Below are 7,318 nucleotides of genomic sequence, written 5' to 3'. Positions count from 1 at the left end.
TGCGGCAGTGAGAGGCCCGCGTACCGCAAAAAAAAAAAAAAAAAAAAAAAAGAATACCGGAAAGGGACTTCTCTGGTGGCACAGTGGTTGAGAATCTGCCTGCCAATGCAGGGGACACGGGTTCAAGCCCTGGTCTGGGAAAATCCCACATGCCCCGGAGCAACTAAGCCGGTGCCCTGCGAGCCACAACTACTAAGCCTATATGTCACAACTACTGAAGTCTACATGCCTAGAGCCCATGCTCCACAGCAAGAGAAGCCACCACAGTGACAAGCCCGCGCACCAAAATGAAGAGTAGACCCTGCTCACTGCAACTAGAGAAAGCCCGCGTGCAGCAACGAAGACCCAACGCAGCCAAAAATAAATAAATAAAATAAATTTATTTTTTTTAAAAAAGAATGGAAAGAAAACCAAACAGAGAGGGTACTGACTTTAGTGACAAAAGAACCAGGTTTGAATTCCAATTATACCACTTGACTGTAGTTGAGTGGACTTAGGCATGTATAATGACCTCTCCAAACCTTAATTTCTCAACTGTAAAACTGAGATAATTCTACTGCCTACTTTTACAAAGTGTTCTGAGAATGAAATAAAGAATTGTGTGTGGAAATATTTTGTAAAGTAAAAAAATTCACACATACATGTGCACATATTCACACACAAATCTAGTTTTTTTATCCCCACCCTGGCAACTTTTAATCCGTTTAAATTACAATTTATTCACAATTAAAATGACTACCTAGCTTTTTATTTGTTTGTTTAAGAGCCAGTGAGGATTTCAGAGATTCAAACAGATATCCTGAGATGTAAGATATTACAAAAAATATTTTCTTCCCCAAAGCAACAGAATTGAAGATTTTAAAAGAGCAGAATCAATTCAAATCTAGCAACAGATTTCAAAGCTTTTACTTTAGATCTTCAAGTCATTTGCTGCAGCCATACCTCAGACAATATTCCTAGTAGGAGGGAAGTTAAAACACAAGTTGAATGATTTCCTGCTGGGACTTCATTGTCAGCAACCTCCCTCACATCCTATTTGGGTATGACTTTCACACTTCTGGGGGTTGAAAAATGTTTCTTCAACTCGTAAAAAAATGGAGACCCGACATTGTGTATTTATATGCCAGCTCTATTTGCACCTTATCATTTACCAACCTGAACTAGTAATTAAATCAAAAGCAAAATAAGACTTTAATCTATGTATCTAGCAAAATAAGACTTTAATCGGTATATCTGAGTACATTGCCCTGACATACACTTTCAACATAAAATCTGCATTTTAAAATAATTACACTAAAGACTCGCCTTGGAAAATAGTTTTGTGCAATCAGATAGCCAAGTTATTATACTGTTTCAAGCCTTAGACTAAATCAATGTGATGTTGCTCATCTAAACCAGAAGATTCTCAATGACCTGGGAAGACAGATAACAGAATTACTTTGGTCAGCCAAGTGAAGTCTTAGTATTTTTTTCCAATTTCTAACACAACTGGCACTCCAATGCAAGTACTTGTTATCTATATGTGTTACTGTCATAATATTTTTAAGTACACAAGTCCTGGAAAAAGAATCTTATCCATCCAACATCAAAATTAGTGCTTCCAGGGCTTCCCTGGTGGCGCAGTGGTTGAGAATCCGCCTGCCGATGCAGGGGACACGGGTTCGTGCCCTGGTCCGGGAAGATCCCACATGCCGCGGAGCAACTAAGCCCGTGAGCCATGGCTGCTAGGCCTGCGCATCCGGAGCCTGTGCTCCGCAACGGGAGAGGCCACAGCAGTGAGAGGCCCGCATACCGAAAAAAAAAAAAAAAAAAAAAAAAAAAAAAAAAAAAAAATTAGTGCTTCCAGGGATGAGAGAGAGAGCACACAAAACACATAAATAAACAAAAACAAAACACAAGTCCATTGAAACCATGACAAGGAAGTACAAAATATTTTACATTGATCCTCCTCTTCACTGATTCTTTCTGAGGCAGAGAAGTCTCCTGATTGGTTGTTGGAACTTAGAATTACTCAAAATAATTATAACCGAATGGCCAGAGGGATATATGCTGCCATTATGTCCTTCACCACAAAGAAGCACTGACTCCCATAAGGAATACTGAATGTCATATTTGCCATGAAGGCAGCAAAATAAGAAATAAAGAAGCAAAAGAATGTTATCACTGATCTTAATGTATTAATATGGGCTTCAGTGCTGGCGTTTCTAAAACCAAGAGGTCCATTTTACATCCGATGAGCGCGCTTATAGAGAGAAATGAATAACATAACAGTTCACATCACAGATATGGCCAGAGGAAATATTAATGCCAAGTTGACAAGAAGCACTTCATTAATTTGCTTTGTCTTGAGTTTAGTGCTCTTTAGCATGGCATCCCTGAGGACATCAATATCCACATTTTTAGGGTAATCCACCTTGACACACAGAGCTGCAATGCTCACGGAGATCAGCAGGCTTTCCAGAAGCAGTCAAGGAATTAACTTTGAGATCCTGAATTTCAGCCAAAGAAAACAGTACTGGGTGAAGTGCGTTATCTTGAGGCAGTAAAACACAGAGAGACAGGTGGCAAACCAGAGACTGACAGAGCTGAAAAACATCCAAAAAAAATCATCGCTGTACCATAAATTTTTACTCTATAAAAGAGTGGAAAGAACAGGAGAAAAAACTTTACCATTAACACGATCTGCAAACCAAATCTAGATATCCCTATGCATATGAAAAGGAGTTGCACTGGTGTTAGCTTTCTGCTTTTGACCAATTCATTACAGTTGATGATTGTAAGAAATCCATTTACTGTAATCCCTGTGATAAATTCTGCTGACATGAGGATAACATGAAGACGAGCTGACAAAGAGGAGGCCATGTTTCCTACCACAAATCTTAGCTTTTCCTTCTGGATGGTGTCAAATACCTCCTCCATATGATGTTGCAGATAGAAACATATAGCACTGAGAAATCTGACCTTCTGCCAACTTCTGGATCGTTAAGTAGTCTAACACTAGACTTTTTCCTTAAGGAAGAAAAACTGAGGGAGTACTTTTTAAATCTGGTGCCCTGAATTTGAAACTGTGGGAATGCAAATCCAAAGATCTAAATGATGGTTAAGTCTTCCAATTACATCCCAGTAAAAACTGCCATATTGGCATTATTCAGTTCTCACACTTACTCAATTATGCCAAACATCTGATTATAAATATTTTTTATTTAGGTTAATACTATTTCCTTTTTGTCTTTTGTTTTTTCCTAAGGACAAATGCCACATTCTTGGGACAGACAACTATTTCTTATTATTGGCACAAGTATCCAGTCTCAGATGTGACTGTTTCTTTTTTTCCTTCATAATAATCATTCCAAGACACTTTGAATGAATCCTTCCTGATCCTCCACCCCCACCCCAGCTCCACAAAAGACAATTTTTTTCTCCAGACTTGAAAATCATTTCCTGGGACCTAACTTTTTTTTTAATTAATTAACTTAATTTACTTATTTTTGGCTGTGTTGGGTCTTCATTGCTGTGCGAGGGCTTTTCTCTAATTGTGGCAGCGGGGGCTACTCTTCGTTGCAGTGTGCGGGCTTCTCATTGCGGAGGCTTCTCCTGTTGCGGAGCATAGGCTCTACGTGCATGGGCTTCAGTAGTTGTAGCACGCAGGCTCAGTAGTTGTGGCTTGCGGGCTCTAGAGCACAGGCTCACTAGTTGTGACTCACGGGCTTAGCTGCTCCACGGCATATGGGATCTTCCTGGACCAGGGCTTGAACCCGTGTCCCCTGCATTGGCAGGCAGATTCTTAACCACTGTACCACCAAGGAAGCCCCTTCAACCTAACTTGGTATAAGAATCTTTCATTACCATAAATGATCTCTCATATTTTCAGTCTTCTTGGCAAAATTCTGACCTAAGGGTCAGCAAACCCCAGTGATAAAAGTAGTGCACATTCAATCCACATGCTTACATCATGTCTGCTCATGCTGAAGAATATCCCTTCAAAAGGTAGATGGTACAGAAACTTCAAACCACAAACAGAGGGAGTAATTACATAGGTGTTAAAATGATTTTCCTCCCTTTATTACAAAGAGATGTTCATATAACCTTGCCGAAAATTAGTTACATCACATGTAAAGTGTAAATAAATCGTTACTACTTCATAACTAATATATAGTGCTCAAACTGTTTAGTTCAGTGGCTAGGTCATACTAAGCACTCAACACATGATAACTACTTATTAATACTATTAAATGTCTTATTTACCTCAGCAAGAAAATATTGATTCTGTTAATATTCTTGATAAGACACTTGAAATGTTTCCAATAAGAAATAAGATTATAAAAGTATAGAAAATAGAAAAGCAAAGAACTGGACTTGCCACCCACTGTCCACACCATTCATGGTTTTTAAAGCCTACTAGCCCATGAAAGCACATGTCAGTGCCACCTGTGTAGCATTCTCCTGGTACCATCAGGTGTCCTTCCCACCCATTTTCTATACATCACAGATATCCAAAATATATTAAGATTTATCCCATCTCTATCTCTTCTAAAATGCTTATTTTGTGACCTGTACATCAGTTTGCCTTTGGTGTCTGGACTTGCCATCTTCCTTGTCTACAAACCATGACTTTGTCCAGTGAATGGTATTTGCCTTGCCCCATCACCTCTAGGGTCTATTCCCAATTCTAGGCACAGGTGAGGAAGCTACATCTCAATTCCAGACTCTAGACCAGTGTCATGATCCTGGGGTGAAGGAGAAGAAAGGGGATTTGTACAGTATACAGCTTAGTGTCCTAAATTACCCCTCTGAGACTGGGTTATATTTATTGAGTGATGGCATTTAAAATGATATGATAACTGGATTGTTATCATATCTGACTGCATCTGGATGTCATGGGACTAAGGCAGCAAGCAGCAAATAAAACTTAGTAGTAAGCATTCAGTAAATATTGTTACTGAATTTTTATGTGGAAAATGAGACACAACTCAGTTCTGGAAAGGTATAGAATTTCTCAGGATTCATAAAAACCTTATTGGTAGAAGAAGTGAATCAGATTCCATCACAAAAATCCCCATTTTATAGAGAAGGATATTTTGGAATCCTAAAGACTAAGTGACTTATTCAAGGTTTAAGTAAGTAAAAACTGGCAGAACTTGTGAAGATCATTTCAATTTTCTGATCTTACATTTCCTCATAAGCAAAACAAGTGAATAGGAAAAAATGAATTATCTACAATTTTGATTTTGTCAACATTTTCAGACTCATCTTCTGCCAAAATCTTGAAAGTTTCTTCCAAAACCTTGAATTAGTTGAGCTGCCTTTGCATGAGCTTTGTCCCATGTAGGACAGACAGAGGATAAGATTTCTTGATCCACTGATTAATATATTGGATTAATATCCTGTTTTTGAGACAACTGTTCTCAACTTCTCCTACCCCAGCTGAGTCATAATGTTTATTATAATTCCACTTTGAAGGTCTTTCCATGTGCAAATTATAATTTATGTCTCAGACAATCAGTGAATGAGGTAGAGGAGAGCTCAGTTTCTCAAAGAGACTGTGTAATTTAGGACTTCACTATCTCCTTACCACATCACTAAAATTCAGCTTTCATTGTACCATGGAGCAGTTTAAACCAACAGGAAATTAAGGATGCAATACTTTTGAAAATTGTATAAAGCTGCAAAATGTAAATAACTGCTCTGAACTGGCTGAATATGACATATATGTATCTAAGAAAATAGAATAGAGGCAAATTTGGGAAAGGGACATTTTAATTTTTTCATTGCAATTGAGTAAATGTTAAATTACGTAACAGAAGCAGACCAAAGAAGAAAGGCTTATAGTCCAAGAGTCAGAGAGAAGTAATTAGAATGGTGTACTAATAAAAGTTAAGACACACGCATTCTATCTCCATCCTTAAATGGACTGTACCCCACCTTCAGATGTATAACATTCCTTGTAACATGCATGTAATCAGGAAAAGTAGCTCACAGCAGAAAATGTGGAAATAAAAATAAATGTATTCCCCCAAATTGGGATATTATAAAATAATTTATAAGTAAGTGGGGTGTAATTAAATAACACACTTTTACCAAAATACTGACTTCAAAAAGCTCATTTAATTTCTTAAAATTTTCTAATATTTTTAGAAGATAGAATTATCTCTATTGCAGAGATAGGAAAATATGTCTTGAGATGTTAGATAACTTACCTAAATTTAACCAGACAATGCATGAAAAAGGTAGAAGTATGTTTTGATCTCCATATACACAAACTGATACACTTCAGACACACTTAGTCACACTTTCTACATAGTTGAGCAATTTCTTATTCTGAAATATAAAAAGAATACAACTCCAAATCATAGTTCAGAATACACATAACAATTAAAAAAATCATGAAAGCCTGATATTATTTAGCCAATTTTGAAGACCAAATTGTTTCAATACATTTAAGTAAACATTTACAGCATTTAGACATTTTGACAGTGATTTGTGCCTTCTTCAGTGTTGTTTCTTTTTTCCAATATCCACTTTTTTCAATATCTATTTCACATACAAAGTGATCCTATTCCAACACAAGACCCCTCTATACCTTTATATTTCTGGAGGCACGGTGGACTCAAAATGAAAATAGGTAGCAATTTGTTGGAGAATGATATATTTGTTACTATTTTCCTGATCTTTCCAAGGATAAATTCTTAAAAGGAAAGATTTATAGAAGCTAGAAACCAATCAGCAATGAGTTAAAACTCCAACACCATCATTTATCTTTTTTAGCTTTACTATGACAGTTCAGGCTATCCATGATACAAGATCAATTTCTGTCCTTTGGGGTTTTTTTTTTTCATGTCCTTTGTTTATGAGACATATTAAAAGCTTAATCAAACAATATTTTTCCTTGTCTGAGATCTAGCTGATGCTACCTTGAGACAACATTTGTAGAAAATAAAAAGCTCTGTGCTCAATTTTGGTGATACTGACATTTCAGAAGAACTCCTAATGAATTGAAGTGGCGATATACGAACCTTTCAGAAGATCATATGAAGCAATCCATCCACAGTGAACAAAAAAGTAGCACAAACTTTCCTTGATTTACCTATAGATGTGATCATGTGGGCTGTCTGTGCTAACTCAGAGAAAAAACAGAAAAACAGATTATGTTCAAAGCAGTATGTGTAAATTGAGCTTTACCCTAAAAGGTATTTACATATAAAAATGTCAACACTTCTAGGAGACATTATTTCTTCTGAACCCAAAATATTAACCTAGTATATGTATGACTGTGACATCCAAAAACTAGTGAATAGAAATGTTTCCTCTTTTAAGATTA

General features: G+C 36.9%; 1 pseudogene; it reads right to left on the bottom strand.

Moving 5' to 3' along the window:
- Positions 1 to 1,952: 1,952 nt before the first annotated feature.
- LOC131762425 (taste receptor type 2 member 9-like) lies at positions 1,953 to 2,862 on the bottom strand (annotated as a pseudogene).
- Between the last annotated feature and the right edge of the window lie 4,456 nt (positions 2,863 to 7,318).

Source organism: Kogia breviceps, chromosome 9 (genome assembly GCF_026419965.1).
Source record: "Kogia breviceps isolate mKogBre1 chromosome 9, mKogBre1 haplotype 1, whole genome shotgun sequence".
Taxonomy (NCBI): Eukaryota; Metazoa; Chordata; class Mammalia; order Artiodactyla; family Physeteridae; genus Kogia; species Kogia breviceps.
This window is presented reverse-complemented; position numbering and strand designations above follow the sequence as displayed.